This window comes from Chlamydotis macqueenii, chromosome 8 (genome assembly GCF_036417535.1).
Source record: "Chlamydotis macqueenii isolate bChlMac1 chromosome 8, bChlMac1.mat, whole genome shotgun sequence".
Lineage (NCBI taxonomy): Eukaryota > Metazoa > Chordata > Aves > Otidiformes > Otididae > Chlamydotis > Chlamydotis macqueenii.
The window spans coordinates 12785668-12798924 of NC_141563.1; the positions used below are offsets into that span (position 1 = coordinate 12785668).

At 42.2% G+C, this 13257-nt stretch overlaps 1 protein-coding gene and 1 long non-coding RNA gene across 9 annotated transcripts in view; one reads left to right on the forward strand and one right to left on the reverse strand.

The window, feature by feature from the left end:
* Positions 1-726: 726 nt before the first annotated feature.
* On the reverse strand, positions 727-2751 carry LOC147599927 (uncharacterized). The gene is made up of 2 exons (XR_015259277.1): positions 2616-2751; positions 727-1231 (listed from the first exon to the last, which is right to left on the reverse strand). It is a non-coding gene; the product is annotated as an uncharacterized LOC147599927 (long non-coding RNA).
* A 157-nt stretch (positions 2752-2908) lies between these two features.
* Positions 2909-13257, forward strand: part of CEP350 (centrosomal protein 350) — a 75343-nt gene continuing 64994 nt past the window's right edge. For 5 of the 8 annotated variants that reach the window (XM_086754058.1, XM_086754060.1, XM_086754057.1 and 2 more), the window contains exon 1: positions 2909-3060. The gene's annotated coding sequence lies outside the window, so the exon portion shown is untranslated. The remainder of the gene's footprint in view (positions 3061-13257) is intronic. The other 3 variants (XR_015259276.1, XM_086754055.1, XM_086754059.1) reach the window with 1 other exon arrangement.

The following is a 13257-nucleotide window of genomic DNA, read 5'->3' on the forward strand; positions in this document are numbered from 1 at the left end:
TTTTTCTGCAAGACAATCTGCAAAATTGTAGGAGTACGTAGAAGCTGGGAGGGGGTGAGGTTCCTGTAGTCCTCACAGCTGTCCTGTGTCCTGTTTTATTGTCAGGTCCTGACAGTTGGATTTATAATTGAATGCCTGGACAACCTCATTCCATGTCCAACAGGTGGAAGCACCCTTCCCCAAATTCCTCCATGTCTCCTGGGAGCCATGTCAGTCAAGGAAAGGGGGGAGGGAGTCCGGGGAGCTCCAGCCGTTCTTTTGGCTGCAATAGCCAGCTGCCCCATTCTAATTTTAGAAGGGGTGTGCAAGAGTAGTATGGAGTGGAAAACTTTCCAAACCTCTCTCTTAAAGCTGCAATAACCAAGTTAGCGTAAGATGAGATTGTGGCTCTTTACTTTTAACTTACTGTCTGTCTCCATCCACTACTTTCAGCGCTTGGGCAGTGCTTGCTGCAGCTATCTCCGTTGCTTCGCATTTTAGTGAGCAGTTCATCAAGCTGGAGCGCGTTCAATTCTTCCTTTTCACTCAGCTGTAGCTGTTTGCAGGTAAACAGTTTCTTTTTTTCTAATCCTTTAGATAAGAATTTCACAAGATGACACATTTTCTGTAAGAATGTCCTTCTCCCTGTCAGAGCTTTATGTCCATTGGCTGGGAATCTTTGAAAAAGTAATCTGAAGTTTTACAATTAGGTTCCACTGACATATACAGAGAATAAATAGAAGCAAAAACAGTAGACAAACATTGTCCTTTAATTTTATTTGACTGACTGAAAACAAATGATTTTCATGTTTGAGAAAATCCTAATGTGATGCCTTGTTTGCCTGAAGATTAAAAGGAGGAGCATGAAACTAGATTAACTGCTTCCAAGAAGAAAAGAGAAACTATGTTTAAAAGCATAATTACAGAGGTAGTTCATTACAAAAGTGCTGAATAATGTAAACAGGCTGCCAATCCAGCAATATTAAGCAGTAAATTTAAGCAAACACTAGGTGATGACAGGGAATGTAATAACTTCATTTGCCCTAGTCTCTGATCAGGGATCCCATACACTGTAGTAATATTGTTTCCATTGACTGAAATTGTCATTGTTATTATTATTACTTACAGTCTTCTGTGTTTGGGAGGAGCAGGTTTGCTCTTTGAGGATTCGGGAGAGAATTAGGCACTACTCACCACTTTTTCCCATTGGAACTGTGCTTGTCTTTCAGTGTTCACGCATTTTTTCCCTCATCTGGCAAAAGAGAAAAATTTTCAAAGGCTTAACCACTGACATCTCAAGCTTACCTCTTCTTTCAAATGAGCTATGCTTATGCTGGAAAATACACTCTGTAATTAGCTTGTGTATGTGAAAGAGACAAATTAAGGATAAATGGGTATCCTGTAATTGTGACATGATTAAGTTCTGCGTTGCCTAAGCTTTGCAGCTGTAATGGTCTCTCTGTGTTTTTGTATGGTATTCCCATATTGGAATAATTTGTATGCAAAATGTTGACCATTCACAAGAGGAGAGGCTACGTAAAAATAGTTTGATCCTTTTTCGTTAAAAAAAAAAAAGGGAGTGGGAAAGCTCCACTAGTTTTTGTGATCCTTTAGTGGTTGGGGTAGATAACTCTCCGCCCCCGAGCTCCCCGAAGAAATCTGGCATGTGTAGTCAAACAATCATGCTAATGACTGAAAACCAGGCTCTGGTGAAGTTGTAGACAAGCCCTGAAGGAGACATTCCCAGAATAACTGTAGGAAGAATTTCTTTTTTCCTATTCTAATAACTTTCCTTCTTCAGTGGAAATAATTTTGTTATAGCTGCATAACATCTTAGACCTATTTTTGAAACCTGGGTAGTTTAAACGCATCTTTGGCGTGGAATCTATGCAATAGAAGACAGTATACTAACAAACTCTTCCAGGTTTATAATGACTGTTAAAAGTGAAATTAAGCCAGTGCTACTCAGTCATCTCTATGAAGTATTGCAAATGTTGTTTATTTAAACTTAAATTTGGCAACTGGGAGACTGTAATCAGAGCTGCTTTCATTTTGAAAAAAAAAAATTAAATTATTTTTATAAAGATGACTTAGCTATGAATACAAATGACTAAAAAGTGGTGCCCTAGTTTCGACTGGAGCTGCTTCAGGAATGCCAGCATCAGCGCTGGCACCGCTCCACAGCAGCGGTTTAATAAACATTGCGAAGCCCTGTTCTTGCATCAAAACCGAGAGCTCTGCCGCAGCTCTTTTATTTTCACACGATTTGCATGTGGACTGAACCGGCAAGTCAAGCCTGCACAACCCTTCGGGCGGGGGGAAGCTTTGAGGAAAATATTGGAAAACGACGTTTTTCTGAGGTTGAGGGGAGGGGTCTGGCGCCCAGAGAAGCGTGAGGGCTCGAAGCTCTCCGGGCCCGTGGGGTGACAGGAGGCCCGGCGGGGCGGCGGGAGGCCTGGCCGCCCACGCCGCGGGGCCGGCGGCCGCCTCGCCCGGGGCCAGGCGCCACGCTGCGTGGGCTTGCCGGGCACCATGAAAGGTGCGCTGGGCCGGCGCCGCCCTCAGCCCTTCCCGCCACCCCGGGTGCACCTGCGGCGCGGGGCCGGGGCCGCGACGCGCCGGGCTCCGCTCCTCACCTCAGCCCGGCTTCGGCTTCAGCAAGGTAGGCGAGCTGCGGGACAGCTCGGCTGCGGCCCGTCGAAGCGGTGGGACAGGGCGGGGAGCGGAGGGGAAGCCGCGCCGCACCCAACATGGCCGCCGGCGGGGGTGAGGCGCTGGCGGTGAGGAGCGGGAGCGGCGGGGCGCCGCCATGTTGTGGAGGTCGGCGGCGGGCCGGTTCTCGCGAGAGGTGGCCGGTCACTCCCGCCCTGCTTCGCGCCGCCGCTCTCGCTGCCGCTCCGTGTCAGTCGTTGGCCGGTAATGGCGGCGGGCTGGCGCCGCTGAGGGGGAGCTGCGCGCCGGCGGGCAGCGGAGCCGAGCTCGGGGCGCCGTCAGTTCCCGCCGCCCTTCTCTCCGCTTCTGCGGGATGTGCCGGGACCTGCCCCCGGGGCGCCGGGCGTCGATCGCCGCCGCCGCGACCAGGTAAGGAAGCGCCGGGAGCGGCCGTGCCGCCGCCCCAGGCCGCGCTCGGCCCGGTGCCGCTGGGGGCTGCCGTCCCGCTACGGGCCGGGGCGCCGAACGAGGTGGAGCCGGGGCGGGGCTGGCGGCGGGGGCCGGGTTCGGCGGCTCGCGGGGGCTCAGCGGGCCCGGCCGGGGGCCCGGGGCGCTGGACGGTGGGCGGGCGGTGCTGCCGGCTGTCACTTGGCCTCTGCTGGCGGCGGGGTTCGCCATCCTCTGCTGTACCCATCTTCTCCTTTAAGTCTTCCTCCTTTTAGTTTTAATTTACTTGTTGTATCAGCGGGTAGCGGAGGAAGGGAGAGGGTAGGGGAGCTCTGATTTCACTGTTGTCTTTTCGCCTTGTATGGGAAAACCGCCGAAACCGGGTTTTTCTGTGCAGCTGTGCAGGCTCCGGCTGGCTGTCGGGCGGCTGGGCCCCGCTCCCCTCGGAAACCGCCCCGCTGGACCCGCGCTGGCTTTTAAAGTTTAAATGTGCGCTCTGGTTGCGCGTGTGCCGTGGGCTTCCTGCCCTCGGCCTGGGGCTTGTCGGGCTGGGGGATGAGGGCCGGCATCGCTCCGTGCCTGCCCGCTGAAAGTGCCTTTTACATCCCAGGGTGACGTCTGCCCCAAGCGTTTTCTGACTTCGTTGGTGCCATTCATTTTGGCTGCTATTGGTATAAGGGTTTTTATACTGGTGTGACTGTGGCTTCTTTTTTTTTTTCCGTGGATGCAGTTTTCTGTGATACAATGTAGTTCTTCTGGAATAATTTATCCTTCTATCTTTGAATATAAGCTGTATCTCAGCAGCCAAGCATCTCCTGGCACGTTGTGTACGTATGTGCCTGTGGAGATTTATGTGTCAAATAGCTTCATTGTGTAGATGAACGCTCAGTGTCTTGCACTTGAAAACTTAAAACTTAACCAGTCATGTCTGTGTTTTGATTGTCTTAAACTGCTTCACAGGGCTACAGAGTGTACAGGCTTGAAAACTTATTCAAGAGCGTACTGCAACCAAAAGCGTACTTGCTTGTGGGACAAATGTGTGGAGCTGTAGACAGTCGGGCACTTGTGTGTGAGCTCAGAACATTCTGTCAGACCGTCTGCATGGACGGGCTAAGTTATGTGAACTGCTCACTCTTTCGTATAGTTCTGGTTGCTACAACAGTTTCATTAGGTAATGCTTTAGATAATTAAATGCAACTGAGGGTGTGGCCATGCAAACACTGTAAACTGTTGAAGGCTTCAGTTTCTGTGAGTGACGCTACCTTGAACAAAGGTATGCTGCATCCACAAAATAAAGCAACTTAATCTACGTAGTAATGACACATTTCTGGAAGGGGCCTGGGTACTGCGGAAATTATACTGCTGATTGGCGTAGATCTTCTGGTAGACACCCTAGGCTAGGTGTGGTGGCAACTGAAAGAACATGACTTTAAAACTATAAAACACTTTGTTTGCATGAATTTGTTTTACTGAGCTGGTGTATAGCAGAAGTTTGCCACTGTAGCACTAGAAAGACTTTAGGGATATAACAGTCCCAGTGTGGACAGTGTCTTTCATGCCTTGAAATAACTTTATCAGTGATTTGTGCCACCGTAGTAAAAGCATTCCTTAAATGGATGAGAGTCTAATCTTGGAGGTGCCACTTCTACTCTAAAGGTTTTATTGACTCAGGTATAATGCACTTTCTGCATCTCCTTGCACCCCTCTACCAGGCATACTGCTTGTTTCTCCTAGAAAATTATGTTATATCAAACATGCTTGTGCAGAAAGCCATTAATGTGATTAGTCTCATTGACTTTAGCGTGCCCAGATGAGGTGGTAGTCCTATTAACGTCTGTAAAGTTAAGCGTGTGTTTGAAATCAGGAGCGTTAGTGCACATAGTGCTAGATCTGTTTGATGTTGCTGTATCGGTGGCAGTTAGGTGAAGCTGCACAACCTAAGGTGAGCCAGCATGATGTTTTGCTGTTGCTTCTCTTCCCGCACTTTGACTAGTGCTGACATTGACCGTGCAGCAGCCTGGTTCAGTTTGATAAACTGGTAGAAAACTAACCAAACAAAAGAAGAAAAAGTGAATCATTTTCCGCTGGGTTAGTGAGTTGAACTGGCTTGTGACACAGTCTGATGAGCACCGCATCTATCACAGAGGAGTGGCAAGATTGCTAGGGAAGGTAGGGAGGAATATATGCATTTCTTTATCATTGTCAAGTTGCTAAATCTGCTTAACTCTACTGTAGAAATGTGCATCAGGAGTGTGACTTTTTAATCAGTGCAGCAGCACTGTTTGAACTGTGTGACTGATGTACTTAAACTGATGTAATTCATGGTGTTCAGACAAATATGAGGACAGGTATAGTGGTATAATAATGGTAACAGAAGGGTTTTGGTAGTTGATTGCAGAGAGAAAACTTTCCCAGTAAAGTTAATATATTAGGCGTGTGGCTGGATCAGAATTGTCTGAGTGTAGAATTTATCCATAGAGGTAAGTGCTTGGAAGATACATGTGTATCGTTGTGCTAATGATATAATAGACTTTAATGGACTACTCAATTGAGAATAAAATTACTTGTAAGTGTGAAACCTTTGTCAATATACTGCAGAAAGAATAGAGCAAGTAAATTAACTAATCAATTATACTAGGTCGATTGAAACTTACTGAATGCTAACAGAAATTCTGGCTGTGTTTTAGCTTAGTAAGAACACCCCTCACTGAGGGCAGAATTTCACACTGAGTCTGATCCATGGCAGAGTGTAAAAGTTTGAGTTACATTTTCCTCTGCTGTTTTCCAGTCGTATTAACATGGTGTGTGTTGTTTGCTGATAGCAAATACATCGGGTGGAATTCTCCCACTGAAACAGAAAAGTCTGGATTTGGAGTTTAGGCACTTAAAGCATTTAACGGGGTGGAGTTATTTAAATGTGATAAAATATTTTATTACTGTTTTTAGCTAGCCAAGAAAAAGTGTTCTCAGCAGAGTCCTGGTACCAGTCTTTGTAATGCCAGGTCGGAGACAGCACTGGTGGTCATTGTTCTGCTTGTCATGGGGTTCTGGATTTTTTTGTCTCATGGATTGTTGTGTCTCATGTTATTATTGAGACATTTTTCAGATACTACTTCTCAATGCAGTTTCACAGCAAAGGCATCAAACTTGAGAAAGTGACATTTGGAACGTTTTCCCTTAAGTTTTCATGCATTTTATTCTGCTTTGAAAGAAAACAGCAATCAGTCTGCAGTTGACGCAACTGCAGATGAAGTTGCTGCTCTGCTCGTATGTCCTTGGTATTGTTGAGCAGCTGAAAGCTGTTGTCTTAGACTCTTAAAATTGTCAGGTCTGGTTCTTGTACTGGACAGAGAGGATTGCCCGTAAGTTCTAAGAAGACTTGCTCACAGTGGAGTGTTCCCTGTGAGATGAGACAGGACTTGTTGAAGAATTTGACCATATTCTGCTCAATGGATTTATTATGGGCTGCAAGAATTTAAATCTTTTAATGTGCAGTTTCTAGTAACTGTAGACAGAACGAGCAAACTTTTGTTTTGAAGGCCAAGGCGACAAATGCAGGAGTATTTTATTTGTTCTTGAAACTAGGCTAAGTTGCTTATTTTATTTTCTGTCATCAATCCAAAGATCTTTGAAGTCAAAGAAAATACAGAACTTGTGAATGGATGGGCAAACCCTCATGTGCATCTCCTTAATAAATGGATGCATTCTCCGTGCCTTTGTACTCTGATTTCTTCATGAACAATGAATCAAGTTACGCTAGCTGTCACAACATTCATTTCAATAGATTTCCTCAGAGTATCTCCTAGCATGTGATGCAGCAGAGTAAGACATCCAATGCGTTTTGCTTTCAGTAAAACCGCTAATTTATTTTTTAGTGCCAAGTTGGTTTTTTTTTTACTTTTACAGCACTTGTGATGAAGCAGAGATACTTTTGCAAGTTGCCATGTCTTCTCATAGCAGAAAGGCGTTGAAAATGTCCATCCTCAGCATACAGTTGGAGACAATCAGATTCAGTAATGTTTCATTTATAGAAAAATCTTTACTGTAGTTTAGATGCAAATTTAGTAGCTGACTGACGCCAGTGATTTAATCTTAGAGCTCATGAAACATATTCATATTTTTCTACTTTATTTTCTGACATTTGATGGATGTGTGACTGTTGATGTCATTTATCTTCCATGTTAACAGCTAGTGCGAGTAAGACGTGCTTTGAAATTCTTTACTGCTTTTCTATCTGCAAGTGTGCAGTGTATCTTGATTACTCTTTTTCTTTTTTAATAACCTTAATATCCCTAAAAGCTTTTTTTTTTTTCTAGCTTAAGACAGATCAAATTTTATTGGTATATTACTTTTACTTTCAAAGCTTTTGGGGATTTATTATTTTCCAAAGTCATAATGATTGGAATGTGAGTTCTTCTGGTATATTTACTGTTTGCATTACAAGACAAAATACTGAATATTATCTAAAATTTTATGTATTCAGAGCAGCTAACAAGCTCCTTGGGCTTTTTTGGTGTTGTTACTTCCAGCTTTTTCTTGCATCAGCTTTACTTAATTGTGCCCGTTGTCATTACATACAGCCTTGCTTTTGGGGTGCAGTGCAATCTGGACTGGTAAAGTATTTCTAAGTTGAATAGTTTTAGCAGCCAGTCAGATTAAATATCAGCAAACCTACCTATAGAAGTACTCTGAATAGTTTGAATCCACTGACTCTTTAGCTCAGCACCACTTAAAATTTGGAAGAAGAAAAATCCCTAACTTTGTATCAGAAATAATTTTGGAGGAGCAGAGCAGAGATTGCAGACTCAAGATAATGTAGAGGAGAAGTCTTAAGATGCAGTTTGTGTCCGTGAAGCATTGTGCAATTGGAGTTGTACTTGGATTTTTAATATTAACTTCCTTTCTGAACCTTTGCCTCTGAAATGAATTTCATAAGGCTTATTGTATAAATGAGCATTGAAAGAACATGAGAGGAGGACACTTCTGATTGTGCAGAGTCAGCTATAGATTCTGGAGATGTGGCACTTTTTTGACAAATACGTCAGGCATTTGTTTGCTGTGCTGCAACATGTCCTCAGTTCTGAGGTAGGTCAGTAAATCACTTGCATCTAATTGCTTTGAGAGACAAAGTTTTCTCAAAATGTGATGAGGCCAAAAAAAATTATATTATTCTTGTATCAAAAAACCCCCCCCACTTTAAAAGCCCATACGCATAACAAAAAATGTTTAGAACAATGTATTCTGGATATTTTTATCTCTTGTTTAAATGGGATAATGCAATATGGTAAAAGCTCAGATTCCAGAAGAATGAGTAGGTAAAGGTATTTGTATTCCAGACTAACACATATCATATTAAATTGTATTCTGTGGAGTTTGAGGAGACATGGAAAGTGTTTCTGGCATCTTTAAATAGAAATTCCATCACTTTCAGTGGACTGGCTCAGAAAAACAGTTTACTTGACTACATCTGATTGTGGCTGTCCACCTGTGTGTATCTGTTGTTGCCAGTAATGCAGAACTGTAGCTGCACAGATAGGAGTTCCAGAGGGTCTTTAGGCTTCAGAAGTCAACTCTCAATTATTTGTACATGAAAACTTAAAATATTTTTGTAAATAGGGAGAAACATATCTAAAACTTTTTATTTGTCTCTGTGCCTATTTGCTGCATGGACAAGTTGCCTGTGCTGTGCAAGGTGTGGGTGCAGTGGGATACACTGGAGCAAGGCTTGTAGACTCCAGTGGTATCTCCACAGGTAAGAAGGTGGTGAAGTGAATGGTTCTTGTTTTCTCCACTCTCCTTGAGGTAAAGGCAATAGCAGCTTCAAACACTTGCTTTTGGGGAACAACTGTAGATTATGATACGTGACAGCAGCTAGTACAGGACTGAGACTGATGCAGCTGTTCCCCAATGTTTCCATTCCTTCTCCTTCTGCTTGCATGGAGGTTGTTGCTTATGGTATGATATAGCTAAAACTAATAAGGCAAAAAGAACAAAAAAGCCACTTTCAGACCTTACCACATTCTCAGTCCACTTTTCTTTGCCACATAATGCCATTGACTTTCTTCCTGAATAAGGTAAGAGAGGCCAAGGCATAAAGAAAGGAAAATATGGCTTCTTTTCTTGGCACTGCTGCCTTATGGTAGCTTAAACTGTGTGAATTGCTGGCCTCATGCATTGTATACCCAGTCTGTAGCAAAACCTACCACTTTGGGGATTAAACATTTAAGAATATCCTGTAGAAGTCAATATTAGATTTGTTTATTTCCCGACTCTTAGCAAGGCTTCATCTTTTCTTTTGTGGTATATCTCTCCCGTTTGGTATCCCTGGTGTTTTTATAAGAAGTGAAGTCTTGAGGAATACTGTTCCCTGTGCATACTGCGTTGGGTTTTTCTTTTTTTTTGCATAACCGCTAAATGCTAGTGAAAATAACAGTGGGCAATCTCTTGCTCACATTCTCTGCCTTCACGGAATCTGTATGATTCAGTTTCCTCTCCCATTTCCTTGTTTCAGTGCCGTGACTTCTGAGTTTCCTCTTGCCTTTTCTTATCGAGGTTGTGCTACTAAGAAAAAAATCATACTGAGGGTGCTTGAAAAACTTTACAATTGGACTAATATACCAGTTGCTTTTGTTCCTTTTTACTACTCTTTACTGATTCTTCAAAAGTGCATTTAATTTTTCTCTCCTTCCTGCCTTTCTCCATTCTCTTCCTTTTTATATCCTGCTTCTCTCACCACCTTTCCTTCTCTTTTCCCAGCCCTGTTTTCTATCTCCTGATGTTTTTGTGTACCTTTGCTAGGCATATTCTACTTTCATATCTCCTGCGCCTTTCCAAATGCTGTCCTCTTCCTGTATTGACTTATTATTTTGTTATCTGTTGTGCCTTTCAATGCCATCCTTGGTATGTTTGGTAGTAAATTTAGTGCTTGTTTTTACTCGTTTTTATTTGGCAGTGTTTTTCTCTTAGTTTCCATTCCTCCTTTCTAGTGTCTTCTCATGCGCTTTCTGAACTGTCAGTCTTCTTTAATGTCTTTCCGTAAGAACAGTGCTTGTGGAAGAGTGTGATGTATCTGTGTGTCCCAGTTTCTTCCCAGAGGTTGGTGTTTATCTTTTTCGTGGTAGTTTCCACTTGGGTCCTCATTTGTAGCAGTTCTACTATGCCTTCTCTTGTGTGTGGTGGGTTGGGGTTTTGTTTGGTTGGGTTTTTTTGTTTTTTTTTTTTTTTAAATCTTGGGCAAATGAGTAAGGAATGAGATGAGGCCTTGATGTGGGATTGAAATGTCGGAGCACAATGGTGTTTGTATTTTAACCGTTCACCCAAGGCAAGGCTTGGCAAACCAGCCTTGAATGAACCTGTGTAGGACGTCTGTGTCTACCAGTGAACAAATAACCAGAAGACCAGTTCTGCTGATTCTGCAGTCTTCCACCTTTTTTCAACAAACTTTTGAGATCCTCCTCGCCTTACCCATCTTGCAGATAACCTTTTGCTATCACTGCTGTCGGCTCAAAAGTTCTTTGGCATTTCATCTGTTGAGCTGCTTTTTGTCCCCCTACTTCCTTTAAACTGTATGTTAAATAGTAGTGGATCATTTAGTTTAGCAGAGAAAAATCTTTTTGAAGTAGTCATTTCGGAATGTAATTTTGTGATGTTGTGTATGGGACATTGAGACAAATTTTGTATGGATATAAAATGTATTTTAAAAATAATTTAACTTCCTTTGCATAATTTTTTAGTTTAGTATTATGCTCTGATCGGTATTGATTTCAGTGTGTTTTAGTGTTTAACTGGTCCACTACCCTGCATGCAAATCCTATAAATAGACATGACAACTGTGTCTTGATTTATTTCTTTTTTCTCACCCACCCCCTAGCTGTACTCTTGATAGCATGTAGTGTCTTCTTGGTCTGGTTTAACTTCTTGCAGAGACAAGGTACTGAATTATACAAGTACTTGGTTTTTGTAAGATGCTGGTTATTCATGTAAACTGTGACAATAGAAAGAAGTTATGTAGGAATTTAAAGGCTGGTGGGTATGATTTGTAGGTAGGTTTTGAATTTGAAGGTTGGTGGGAATGATTTGTAGGTAGGTTTTGAAAAGCTGCTCAATTTCTCCCATCCTTCCAAAGGAAGAGGAGAGGGACATCTGAAAACCAAATCCTTACAATTAGGAAGACTACGTTGTGACTGTAAACTGCTGCAGTGTTGGCTTCCTGAAACTGTAGACAGCTCCAGAGTTTTTGGTTCTTGCATGTCTTTTTTTTTTTTTTTTTTTCCCCAAACAGCAACAACCTGAGTTAAGCAAAACTGCTGTGTGGATCTCAGCAGGCTGCACTGAAGCCAGTAAGTGCCGTATTGTATGCTTGAAGCTGGCACTGCAGATAATTGCTAGGAGAAATACAGCAGGATGCCCTGTGATTACTTCCCAGCTTGTACAGAAAGGAGGAGAGGCTGAGTGACCTCAAATAGGACCTTTATTGTATACTTTTGAACCAAGACATTGGCACGGAACTACTGGCCATTAGTGACCTTCAGCATGCATCTGTGAATTATTAGTAGAACTAAGATGTTCTCAGAATTGTGTACACTGTTTGACTTGTGTTCTGTTGAGCTCAGGTAAAGGACTGACAGCTTTTACTTGAGTGTCAGGATGAAAGTTGTAACAAGCAATTTCAAACTTTTAAAAATAATCTGGTAATTTTTGTAGAGAGTTAAGGAATACATAGAGTATATTACAATACTGCATTCACAGAGGCATCATAAAATAAGCTGTACAAATTTGTGTGTGTATAATGATGAAAACAATTCTAGTCCCTGACTAAGTTATCCTGTCTATACTAGTAATTCTAAGGATAAGAATAAATCCCAAGCAGTTACATGAAGAGTGATACTTCATCCCTTAAGTTTGTTTAAGGTTGTTTGTCTGGGAGTTCTCACTAAATTTACATGTTGAGTAGGTTTCGTTATGTTTATGTTTGGGCAAGAAACCCGATAATGGTATGATATGACATTCCCAGCAGCTCTCAAAATTGGTTCTTTATGAGAAAACTCCTCCATTTTTATTAATACTTGTTTTCTACTTTTCTAGCACACTAGCTTTTTGCTACAGTGATAGAAAAGATCAATTAGATGAGTTCCAGGGCAGGGTGGTGTTACGATTTACAGCATGAATGATGTGAAGCACAAAGCTGTGGTTCTGCATGAATGAGCTTTGCAGCACCTGTCCTAGAAGCAGAATTTTCTGACTTCACTTGCCTTGCTGCCCATAACTAGATACTTAAAAAAAAAAACAACCCAAACCAAATAAACAAAAAAACCACTCCCCACTTCTTTCTAGAATTTCTGCAGTATTGTGAACTTCCCTGATGTGTGTGTATGTGTGTGTTTCTGTACCTACACGTGGTTGAACTTGATCTTAAGTTCAAAAGATCTTAAGATTTTAAAGGTCCTTTCCAATCTAAATTATTCTGTGTTTCTATGAAATGTATAGGCTCACATATATTTTCCCGTGTCTTTCAAACATCTATTTGTAGTCATTAAAGAAAGGTAGAACTGAAAGTCTTTTGAAGACCTGTGTTCTTATTATTGATAGTCTTTCCTGGGGCATAGGAACAGTTTTGTGGAATAACTCACTTCATAAATACAAGCTATGTGACTGAACGTGAGGACTAAACTTCATTGTTGATCACTGTGGGTATCCTTAAAACCATATATGAATAAAATCCTTGTCACAAAATATACAGGCAATGATCTGTTCCAGTAATTAGTACACAGTGTTAATTTTGTGGGATGTTCAGTTACCTTTTATCAGAAGAGTGGCCATTATCTTTGAATGCCCTTTTATGTGGCACACTGTAGGTAAGTGAAAGCAAAAGAATTTTTCAGAAAATAAGAAAAATTGTATCTGGAAGTGCACGAGAGAAGATAAAGGAAAATTTACCTTTATGACTCTCTTAGAGGTCCAGAACTTCCTTTGTGACTTCTGTGATCACATGATTTTTTCTTTTCATAACAGAAATGTCCTCAGTCTGTTGCGAAGACAGACAGCTCAGTAAGCATGTGCCCCTGTATAGGAGATGCTTGGTGAGAGGGTAATGGCAGTACTGACTAATCGGAGTTTTTGTTGGCTGTATATGTTCTTCTTAGAGCTCTTAAATTTACTTTTTTTTTTCCTTATGTAGCA